Source organism: Mercenaria mercenaria, chromosome 5 (genome assembly GCF_021730395.1).
Source record: "Mercenaria mercenaria strain notata chromosome 5, MADL_Memer_1, whole genome shotgun sequence".
Lineage (NCBI taxonomy): Eukaryota > Metazoa > Mollusca > Bivalvia > Venerida > Veneridae > Mercenaria > Mercenaria mercenaria.
Window position 1 is genome coordinate 84,345,458 of NC_069365.1, and position 12,062 is coordinate 84,357,519.

Below are 12,062 nucleotides of genomic sequence, written 5' to 3' on the forward strand. Positions count from 1 at the left end.
TAGTCCGTTTGTTTTCATTTTTGAATGGCGAACATACAAGCTTATTTCGACGTTTTTGTTTCATGAACGACAAGTAAAATCGTGTTTTTTTCTCGTCATTTTCGACGTTCTTGTTTCTCTGTGATTTATCTCTCTTAAAATAGACGAACGCTACATCAAGCAAATACAGACCACTGATCAATACTTTTTTTACCATGGATCAGATTTGATTTATTTTGTACAACCAGCTTGAATGCACAATATATCAGTGATGAAATAGCAATGCATTGTTTTAAGGGAGTAAAAACGAATGAAATGTAACTATACTGATTTAAAGAGTTAACCCGCTTGTGATTGTTTAGGTACGCTGTTCAGTACCATACGTGCTGGAGTTAACTGGTTCTTGTTTTTACTAACTAATATTCAGTTGATGATATTGTTTCGATTTTTGCTTTAAGTTGGGATTGTTTTGACAATGTCCGCAAAAACATATGTCTAATGTTAAGCGAACATAAAAATGCAAAAATGCTATATATTAGAAATGGCGGGATCTGTATAATGATATAAAACGTTCGAAAGCTATTCTGTGTGAGGTTCTAACGTGGGTGTAACGCATGTTTTTTCGTGTTATAACATCTGCAGAATCAACGATTCCCGAGGGATTCTGCAGATGTTATAACAAGAAAAGAACATGCGTTAACGCTATTCTAGCATAAAATGCGTAAAAACCAGGTAAATGAATATATTGTCCCCCAACACATTAAATTTCCATGAAATGCGCGGTAAAGTCTACGTTGTTTTATTCACGTTGACGTCATTTCCTTTTGAATTATCCGTTTTGGGGCCGTAATACGTTTACGCTTTGCCACGGTACGCGCATATATAAAAAGGTGTTATAACAACACATGAGCGCGAGAATCTCTCTTTTAACATACGTGTTCTCTCCTGTTAAAACACCCCCTAAAAGTGACAAGAACAGCAGTTTTATGCTAGAATGTCTTTGTATGATGGATAAGACTTTACAAGTAAGACACAGAACGGTGTCCACTTGATTGCGTTGCGTAGCGACCCACTCAAAACTGCGTTGCGTTAGGTTTTCGGCCGATTTTTCTGAAGCAAACCCAACTAATTCTATGAAAATACACGTTTCGTTTTAAGAGGTAGCCCTTTAGATAAGAAGTGTTTTAATAATTCCTTGTTCCCGATAAGCACTATATATGATGCGATATTGTCAACAACTGACAAAAACTTCCTTCACCCGCCGGACTGTAGAGGAGTGTTTGAATAAACGGCACAAATCTCAGCGAAATGGACACATATGCTAAGAAACGAAGACATTTGCGTTCCAGGTGCAACCATCGTTTTCATTCAATTCGTTATATAACGGGAAGAAATTCCTTTAAATCATACCTACAAGACCGGAAATGTATACAATCGGCCATATTTCTCCATCAGTTCCGCGTAAAATTCACCGCACAAACAACGTTAGGACCACTTGATCTGATAAAGCTATGGCCAGAGTGATATCATTTGGTTAATGTTTAGTGTCATTTTAGGATATAATATACATGAACAACATTGACAACATATGCAACTGTGCTTACAGTTTACGTATTGGCCATGCTATAGATAACGCGTGTTATGTAATGTATTGACAGATAACTTTAAAGGAATAATAACAAGTTCGAGTTATAAACATCGGCGTTACCAATGTCACACATTTCTGTATCTTTGTAGCCATCTTTACATCCAGAGGGACATTTTCCAGTAACCACATCACATGGTGTATCATTTCGACATTGGCCGCATTTAGTATCACATGACTCTCCCCACTTGTCATTGGCACATTCTTTATAGTGACAAAAACGTAATTCTCATACATTTTATTACCCGCATGTCTATTACATTGCACAAAATAAAGTGAAGTTAGAGAAAATCTCCCAAGTTACAGTAAGTGTAAATTCAGCATGATGTATGTCTTAAATAACAAAAGCGATTATGAAATAAGATTAATACTACATATTGATTACAATGAGTTATTAACGTTTATTTACCTATATCACAAGCTCCATCTTTGCCCGACCATCTTCCTTTACATCCATTTGAGCATATTCCTGACACTTTATTGTAAGCTGTATTGTCCGTACAATAACAAAGCTTATCACATTTATCTCCACAGACATTTTCAGCACAGTCTAAAAATAATAAATCACTAATTTTGAATTATTTGATCAATTCCAACATTTTAGTATTAAACTGATTATTTCGTGGCAATTTCATATATGCAGGCAAAATATAAGAAATTACAGTTTCCTTCCTCAAGGTAATCTACAATATATTAACTGTTGTTGAAATCATTTTTCATTTGATGACTGTAAATAAATGATAAAAGGTACGAAGGAAATACATACAATAAAATGAGTTTGATGAAATATTTTATTTTTTTACAATAACAGTTGTCTGCAGCCCTCGATAACAGAATCAACCTTAATTAACTGATCTTTGACATGATATAAGTAAATTGATAATATATCCTAAAATTCAAAATGAGCCATTTGTTTCAATTAAATGATATCTATTTTATAAAACATTTACCTCCATATATTCTTACATCACAAAGAACGAGCTGTGTATTCTTCCTACCAAGTTGTATTATGATTTGATTTCCGGAGTGAATCTTTTCGCAAGTCACTGTCTTGGATACAGACTCCAGCGCTATATTACCGTGAGTATAACAAGCATCTGACTGGTCATCAGTGCGTATTTGACGATAACTTTGAATCCGTCAAAGTATTCTGCGACAGAAGTACGAAGAAGATTAAGATCACAATGGCTAAGATATTAAAGGACTACCTATATTACACGCCTACCCACTTGCCTATATTTGAGTCACAACCTCTTTACCTGTACTAATGAACGCTTTTATTTCCAAAAATTGTACATTTGTGTAAATGAAATCATATCTACATTGTAATTCTGGATTCAGAGCTCAAATAAAGATGACGATGAAAACGAACGAAGCCCTTAATCGTTAGCATTACAATAGTTGAAACAAATAAGTGATCAATAATTATTACAAAAGAGGTAAATGAAATTTAATGATTTTAAATATGATTTTCTGAGACAAACAATCAGTATCTTGCAAAACTTCATTTGCTATCTCTGCAGGTCCGTTAAAATGTCACACAAGTATTCTTAATATTATAACACTTTCAATAATAATGCTTATGAATTCATAATGCTTCAAAGTATATGTTAGAATAATCGAATACATTGGACAATAGTTTATATTTACTACATGTGGAAATATCACAAGAAGGACTTACTTCTTTTATTGTCAATAGTCAGTATCTCCATCTGTCGTAAGGTAAAATTGTAAGGCAACCAAACTAGCCACCAGGGGTTTACAACCCTGAGTCTGTTTTCATCTCCTGTGTGACTACATGTTGATAAATTACGGTCGTTTGCTAATTGGGGCCATAAGCCAGGGTGAACGTTATCTAGTTGTCTTTCATACGTACCAGTGCTGTTAACAGCAATATTTTCTACAACACAATAAAACTGTCAACCAATAGAATGTTGATTTTTTTCTTATTAAAAATTTGAATGTGAGCTTTGAAATAGCTCTGAAAAAAATACTGAGCTTTGTCGAAAGTAGGCCATAAAGCCATAATACGAATCGGATTAGCATAAAAACCATAATAGCTGACCTTCTTTAATATGTTTACAATCGATACATTTCTACGGAATGCCGATCTCATCCACATAATTATATGAATTTAATTATTGCTAAGCTCAGTGTAACCATTTAATCAAAGTCGAGAAGAACGGGTTAATACAAGAATGCATCTAAATTGTTTTATCAACATCTTTTAAGCGATTCATGAAAGGAAATCATTTCATGTTATTTTTTGTATACTTTTAGCAGCCCCAATGAGCAGCCGTACATTTGCTGAAACATAGGAGGTAACTAGCACTAGTGTGACACTATTGAATGGCTCGGATATACTAGTATATGGTATGTGAGGTTTATTGTCATTTTCAAAAGTATAATCAGCAACAAATCAGTATGAATACCTTGTTAATAAAGCGTTAGTGAAAGTGGACAATTGAAGAACTGTGTTTTACGGCTATAAATCAAATTTCACTGAAATTCGAAAATAAATGAAACATACTTTTATATAAAAGGTAATGGCTTACTGTACTGACATCCAGGTCCAACCCACTCAAAATCACATCCTGATGGACATTCTCCAGTATCAACATCACATTGCTCATTAATTACACAGTGGCATATAAAACCACATTGAGATCCAAACCTATATTCAACGCTTGTGTTCTGGCTACATTTTGCTTCTAAAACAAAACGATTAAATTATATAGTTTGTCAGTAAAATTCTGCAAAAATGTAATAGTTTAACTTCCGATAACGTCAGTGGTATGCTTTAAAGTAATGTAGCAATCTGAAATCTAGTGTTGCGTAACGTAATACAGTCCTGATAATCTATCAAAACAACAGCACAGGCTATTCCCTGAGTTATTCGCTCTGATGGTTATTTCTGTCATGATTATAATAGTTTATTAATTTATCTGTTTGTTTATTTTTAGTTCAGTAATAATGTTGTCATAAAATTACTGTAAATAAATTTACATGGTATGATTATATATAACCGTTCTTGCTTGTCTTTCAAAGCCCTGTGCGCACAAGTTTTACAGGGAAACGCTTGTTGGTTTTGAAGCCGGGAAATTATTAGTAGTATATTTCATTAAAAAAAGCATATGCTTCCTAACTTTAAGGTAAATTACGAGTCATTTCAGCAATATAAAGCATAGAAATCTTAAAAGGCAATACATGTATAAAAGAAAAATCAAGAGGGAAGCATGCATTATTTCTTTATTATTTTTTTCTTCTCATCAGTTACTCCCTTCATGAGCATAGATTATTGGATCTGGTTACTAGCTAGTTCTCTAGTACAGAGAAACATTAAGAATTCCTCTAGCAATGTCTTGATTACGCAGGTTTGGAGTAAAGCACATTTATCCAACATACAGTTACTTAATATATTTGTATTCATACATTTTGCGAAAGAGGTGTGGATTGATATTTTTCTGCTTTTAATGTTTGCTATTTCAAAACACTCCCAATAGTAATAGATATTTATCAAAGTAATTGAATCGAACTGATACAGAAAAAATGTAGAATATGTCAATTGTTTGCGTATAATCCATGTAAGTTACATTGTTATGCTTCGATATAATTAATGCAATCTGGTGCTGAATGCTGTTTTACAGCTAATGATCTGTATAGTCATTTTCCGATACCATGTTGATTAGTTTAAAGTACCTATGAATGAAAACTCGATGCTAGTACATTTCAGTTTGTATGCGATTATTGTATGCTTCAAAGATGGAAAGTAAAACCCACTGGAGACAGAAAACAATCGAGATTACTCTTTTACAACAAAATGTAGATAACAGTATATAATATATATTAAACGGTTTGACTAAAAGACTAATACTTAATATAATATATGAGAACTGTGAAATAGAGTGTAAACCTTTGAGTCACCAGAACGAGGTAGTAAAGTAAGGGATGATATTACGGCATTTTCCCGATATATAAGGAGAAGTAATTTGAGAAATTTTTACAGTTCCATACTATCGGACTAAAGAAGATAAAATGGGATAGTGTCAAACGTGTGAAACATGATTTGGGTATAATTATTTGCAAATGTTGAACCAGTGCTAATGTGTAGAACAATGCGAGTGGTTATATAAAGCAGCGTCGAAACTAATTTTTTTGGTAAGTGAACTTGTTGCGACAAAGGCATGCTCGTTGCCCTAATTGGTCTGGTATATTGTGACGGTGATTGGTTATACATTATAAGTTCTCCATACCTATAATAATCTACAATGCATCTCACGTATGGTAAAGTTCATTGTTTTGAATTTGATTATATCCCTATAAATTCATTGTATTCCCGAGATCCAGTTAACTTAAAAAAAAAGAGAATAAATAGATTCTCTTGCCCACTCAGTCAAAAAGACTTAAATTTCACTGTTGATGTATGAGATATGATACATGTAACAGGGATTTGTCTACATATATGCAATTGTTGGACCAGTGCGAAGGTGTTGTAAAATTAATTCGTGTGTAGTAATACTATATAAAGCAGCAACGAAACTAATATGGTTAGGTTGGTGGAATTGTTGCGGCATAGGCATGGTCGTTTGCACTGTTTTATATATATGACCATACATATGACGATTAATAATAACGGTATTAGAGGCATATGTCATAGTTCTCCAAATATATGCATCATGCTACACGTGATCAGAGATTGCCCTTCCCACCACCACAGACAGAGATAAAGCCGGGGAAAGACAGTGGTTGATAGAGAGAGAGGGACACAAAGCATAAGGTTTGTTTGTACTTAAATGATTTGGTCTCTGAAATGTTTACTCATTGTAACATGACTAATTAGAATAATCAAATAAATGATTATATATTAATCAAGCAATCGCAAGTGCATTCTTGAGAACATGATTTAACAAATAAATACCGAATTTCCTATAATGGAAAGATATTTGAAGGCAGTAACAAGCTATCTTTCAGAACTTGTATATTGACCATCAAATAATTTAAGGCAGTATAATTTAGGTTAAAACAGAAACAGTTCGATCTTTATAGATAAAAACTCGACTATTGAAACAGTAGATATTTCTCGGCAGTTGCTAATAATTAAATTGTTTGTTGGTTAAACGGATTAAGAATAAAAATGACAAGGAATTACTCTTTCCAACGAGAGAAGCTTGTGAATGATATGGGGGCTTTGAAACAGCTTATATCCCGTATCTGATTACCAATAAATCGTGTCATTGCGGTAATGAAATATATCAATTTCACCAAGGCGTACGTGATAGTATACCTGTCAAGTAACTTTAGCTGGAATAGATAAGCCTATAGTGGTGATTTTACTTATAAAGAGAAACACATTTATAACTTTTGGCGACCGCAGCTTCACAGTCATGTTGTACGATCATATCGGGTCAGCTAGAAATTTATTTTGACCAGTGGAAAGCAAAATGGAATGTCTTAATGAATTTTAATGAAATAGAATGAATGAAATGAAAATGATATAGACAAAAAAAAAAACAAAAACGATGAAGACCGTGAACCTGTTTTGAACTTTTCATATACAAGCAGCTCAATTCGAGTGATACCTATTGCCAATACATTCAGTTAATATGATGGATCTAACATTCCTGGTATTTTTTTTTCTTTAGTTTGAGATTGTATATTTTGAAGTCTTTTCATGTTATTTGTACCAAGTAATGTACATGTCAATTTTCTTCAAACTTTAGGTTAAAGTTCATGAGATGTTACGTGTACTTCTATACGCACTATATACAAATATTCTTCACAAAGGTCTACACCGGTTTCGTATTTTCACGTGAAAACGGCCGAAAACTGAGAGGTTATCAACAAATTATAAGTTTACGGGTACCATGAGGATTTTTCATGCATTTAAACGGTAAGTATAATGTTTATTCATTATTCGATACAGTATGAAAGTAAACTGTTACGCTTTAAATGGAAATTATGAAAGAAAAGTCGATAAGAAAATATTGACTTTCTACTTTCACTTTCATTGTCGCTTTTTAAATTGCCCAAATATGTTCTTTCTTTTAATTTGTTTTTTCTTGTTTTTTGTTTGTAGATACATAACCCTATAGCAAAGTATTGTGTGAAATGACAGCTTATTTAAAGCATCTGTGATTAACTGGGCCTAAGTTTACCGATTTTTCCTTTTAGGGTGACCTTTGACCTTATAATAGCTTATAGTCTGTTCTATGTATTTTAGCTGTAGTCTGAACAGAAAGTAATTGAGACAAAATGAATTTTCAAAATAAACTGTTGCAAATTGTAGGAAAAGAATAACATAATATATTTATTATAAGTTATTGAAATATTATAATTACCTTATTTCAGACAGAAGTACAAGCGAACAGATGACACATTAAAGTGGTGCAGAAGCTTGAAAAGTTAGATAGAGCAGGGGCAGTCAAAACTGTGGGATAATACTTCTATGTAATTTCTTTTTAAAGGCAATTTATACAGGATGGGAGGGTATCTCATACAATGTTTTACAATTTACATGTAGTTTTATCTCTCTTTATGATGTTGAGAGTAAACAAGTCAGTGACATCTAATTAACACTTGTGAACTATTGACAGTTGATACATATATTAGACAGCATTTGATAAAATGCAATTGCCTATCAATATTAAAAAGGGCGAACAGTTGACAATTAACAGGCAGGTCATTCTTCTAAATGACACCATAAATAAACTTTCATATTTTTTTTTCTTCCATCTTCTGGATTTAGACTGGAAGCCAATCCAAACTATGAACTGGCAAATTATATAAGGCGTCATGTGATGGTTATAGATGAGATACATTATACGTTAATAGACAATAATAATTTGAAATAATAATATTTTTAAGATCAAGGGGTTAAGGTGATTTTATAAAGATGGTGTTATGGTTTTTGCATGATGAGTCTTTTCACAGATTTTATCATTTATATATTTCAGGGTGTCCAACATGTCTAGTCAGGTTGACAGAAGTGAAAGATGGTCTGATGGTACAATGATGTACAAATGATAGTCTTTAACAAGTTTAACATGTCAAGGGTAATATAATGCCAGTCATTAAAATTACGTTCTCATAAACATTTAACAGATACACATTGTAAATGTAATTAAAATGATTTTATGAAGTTTTATGAAGGATGGTACAGCCAACCATTTTGAATCAAAAAATGTTGACTTAGGTAAAGATATCTATTCAGACTTCTTAACTCCTAGCCTTTCATATGATACAGAGATAAAAGAACTACTATTGTATGCCACTAACCATGTTTCAAAGCTTTTAAACACACTATAGCAATAACCATTTTGTTTAAATACCTTTAATGCAATGTTTTCTTGATATCTGTCACTTGATGTTTTCAATGGATTAGAGTCCTAATTTAATGTAAAGTTTGTAAATTTCAGTAATGGAAGTACAAAATTTGTAGGAAGTTGTTTCTTTATTTCAGTGTAAAATGTTCTGTGGATTCATATGATGAGAATGCCAATGATGATCTGTATGACTTAATTAAACACAGCTATTGATACCTTCAGGTAATCGTTTACAATATTAAAAGAGTTACAATGTAGTCCAGTTATTGATTTGGCATATATCACTTCAAGAGGCTTGTGTAAAGTTTGTTTCACATGAGACCAAGGGTCAAGTAATGTATGATATATAAACTTTACACTTACAAAAAAAAATATACAGTACCAAATAATTACAGACTTATGAATGTAACTTTCCAAATATCTTACATTTTCCTCATCAATTTTGTTACATATTTGCTGTTATTGTAGGACACACATGTAGAGAGCAACAAGTCCTGTCCAACTGTGCATGTAAATGTGATTCAGAAACTTTGAGAATATGTAAACATTACACTGTTATAATTTTCAAAATACTGTGTCTTGTAGTGTCATGCAATACCACAGTAAAACGTTTGATAATTTTCGTTTTTAAAGTTGGCATAAATTGTTTTTCTCCTTCATAAATCTTAAAACTGATTGGTCATTATAATTGCAATATTATTTTAATATGACAAAGTTTATATTGAACTGAAACACTAATGTAAATTTTTGAACTATTCAATGCATTTTCTTCAGTCTTAAAACATTTGTTTGTCGTACATGTCATGGCCCATAACTCCTTCATATTACTTGTGTTTTGTCCTTTTTCGTTTCACTGAAGGATAGGTAGAGGTATTGCACATCCATGTTTTAGCATCCTGATTTTGTAAAGTGTTGTATGTAAGGTTTTATCTCGGAATTATGTCTCATCTAAATGTGGGGAGAGGTATTGTTTATGCCTTCTCGTCTATCCGCATTAAGCCTGTCTGGCTTTAAGAGGACAAGCTGCTGGCCAGATTTTGAAAAAAACTTCACAGGAATGATTAGTACCAAGCATAGTGTTGTGCATATCAACTGCACGTTTTGTTTCGATGCACTAAATTGCAGCCAGAGCTAAAAGGAGAAAAATCTTGCCGGCTTTCACAGGTCAAAACTACTTAACAGATTTTGATGAAACTTCACAGGAGTGATCAGTACCAAGTATATTTTTGCATATCACCGACACTTTCCATTTTACTGCACAAAATAGCCACCATAGCATAAAGGTATACATAGGTGGGAGACATGTTTTGTCATAAAAATACCTAAAACGCCTTTCACTTTGTTAATGAAAAATGTATTAAACTTCTTACAATTGCAAACTGTAATAATTTGACATTAAATGCACTAGTTACATAACTGCATTTGACTTTTTCATAATTATTGCCCTTTTCTTACCAGAGCAATATTTTGTGTAACATGTTACCTCATTAAGCATCATAAGATCAGAAAGTTCTATGACTCAAAATTGTTGGCCCTTTTGTACTTGTCATGAGTATGTTTTCAGTATTTTATAGTGTCATTACTTTTTGTTGTGCGAGTTTACGGAAATGAAGACTTAGTTGTCCAAATGGTGTGCCTATGCCTGTCCTGATTTGTTTGTCTGGACAATATATTATTGATTAGTCTTCATGAAACTTTGCAGGTTAATTTCCTTAAGTTCCCTGTCAGCTTGGATAGTGGCATGGTTACTTTAAAATTGATGTCACCACTGTACTAGTCAAACGTTTTGCATTTCAGATTTTATATCACATTACAGGCTACTGGTCTTTAGCAGCCTTCATAAAACTTTCATAAAAGTTTCCAAAAATGTTGTATTTTGATTTGAACTGGCATTATTCAAACATTAAGAAGTAGTACTACAAGGCAACATTTGACCTTTTTCCAGTACGTTTTGATTTTCTCTGTTACTATGAAGTTGCCTTTTCCTAGAAATTGGTTGGCTTATTTTTTATGATCTTATGTTTTTAATGAATTGTAGCTATATGTTCTTTTTCTCATGAAAATGTCCATTTTTATATAATTCATATTTTTTACTGTCAACAAAGTGCAATACCACATACTTATCACTTTCATTAACGTACTTGTACTATTTTCTTAAAACATTATATAAATCATTATATTTCATATAAACAGAAGTAAATAAATATTTAAGAACATCAGTGTTTTCTTTGATTGCTACATGAAACAGACCAAAGGTCAATTTAGGGTCAATTCTGACACTTTATATGCAAATTGATAAGGGAGATAACTAGTACTGTCTTAAGAAACCAATATTTAGTTACACAGTTACCTTCCCTTTACACAGGTAGGACTATTTGTTGTTGATCATCTTTTGAACATTATTCCATTACTGATGACAGAACATTGAAAATAAAAATTGTTGTATCATGCAATGGCATCATATATGACAATATTTACGTTTTTATTTCATTTTTTAATATGTTCTTTAAATTAGGTAAAATGCGTACCTACACACTGACGACAACAATAATCAGATCAGCAATAAGCACATAATTCAATATATAATACAAAGACTAACCTGACTGTGAAATGAAACAGGATAAGATAATACAGAAAGTATATATCCGCATAGAGACTTCATGCATATTGTTAAAATGGTTGCACAAAGAACGAAGTCAGCTTAATGTTTTACATATAAAGCAGAGTAAAATTCATCTTGCATAAAATTATGCTTTATTTGACACTGTATATAATGCATCTATGAAAAGGAGATGGGTATAAACGAATTGATGCATATCAAATTTAATATTATAACATGATTCATTATACAAAAGACCACAGGAGCTAGAAATTTAAGGGTTTTTTCGTTAACTACCTTTTCTTCACTTCCTGATATACTGCGGCCTTCTGAAAGTATTTATTTAAAGGTATTTATTGGCGCCGGTTTTCAGGCCGGCGTCCCTAATGGAGTTGGGAATTGTTTTGCTAAAGGGAGGAGCGGCCATTTTACGTATGCTGGGTGTCGAACCTGTTTCGTTAGTACATAATAATAAAATCTCATTCGAAGGGTCATGTTCACCGCCGTTTGAATGCAT

At 32.5% G+C, this 12,062-nt stretch overlaps 2 long non-coding RNA genes across 2 annotated transcripts; one reads left to right on the plus strand and one right to left on the minus strand.

Annotated features, from left to right (window-relative positions):
* Nucleotides 1–1,461: 1,461 nt before the first annotated feature.
* On the minus strand, nt 1,462–11,683 carry LOC123558586 (uncharacterized). Its single transcript, XR_008371097.1, has 6 exons — nt 11,546–11,683; nt 4,180–4,335; nt 3,306–3,524; nt 2,575–2,774; nt 2,034–2,174; nt 1,462–1,828 (listed from the first exon to the last, which is right to left on the minus strand). It is a non-coding gene; the product is annotated as an uncharacterized LOC123558586 (long non-coding RNA).
* LOC123559185 (uncharacterized) lies at nt 7,420–9,245 on the plus strand. The gene is made up of 4 exons (XR_006687893.2): nt 7,420–7,514; nt 7,973–8,071; nt 8,578–8,676; nt 9,084–9,245. It is a non-coding gene; the product is annotated as an uncharacterized LOC123559185 (long non-coding RNA).
* Nucleotides 11,684–12,062: the final 379 nt, after the last annotated feature.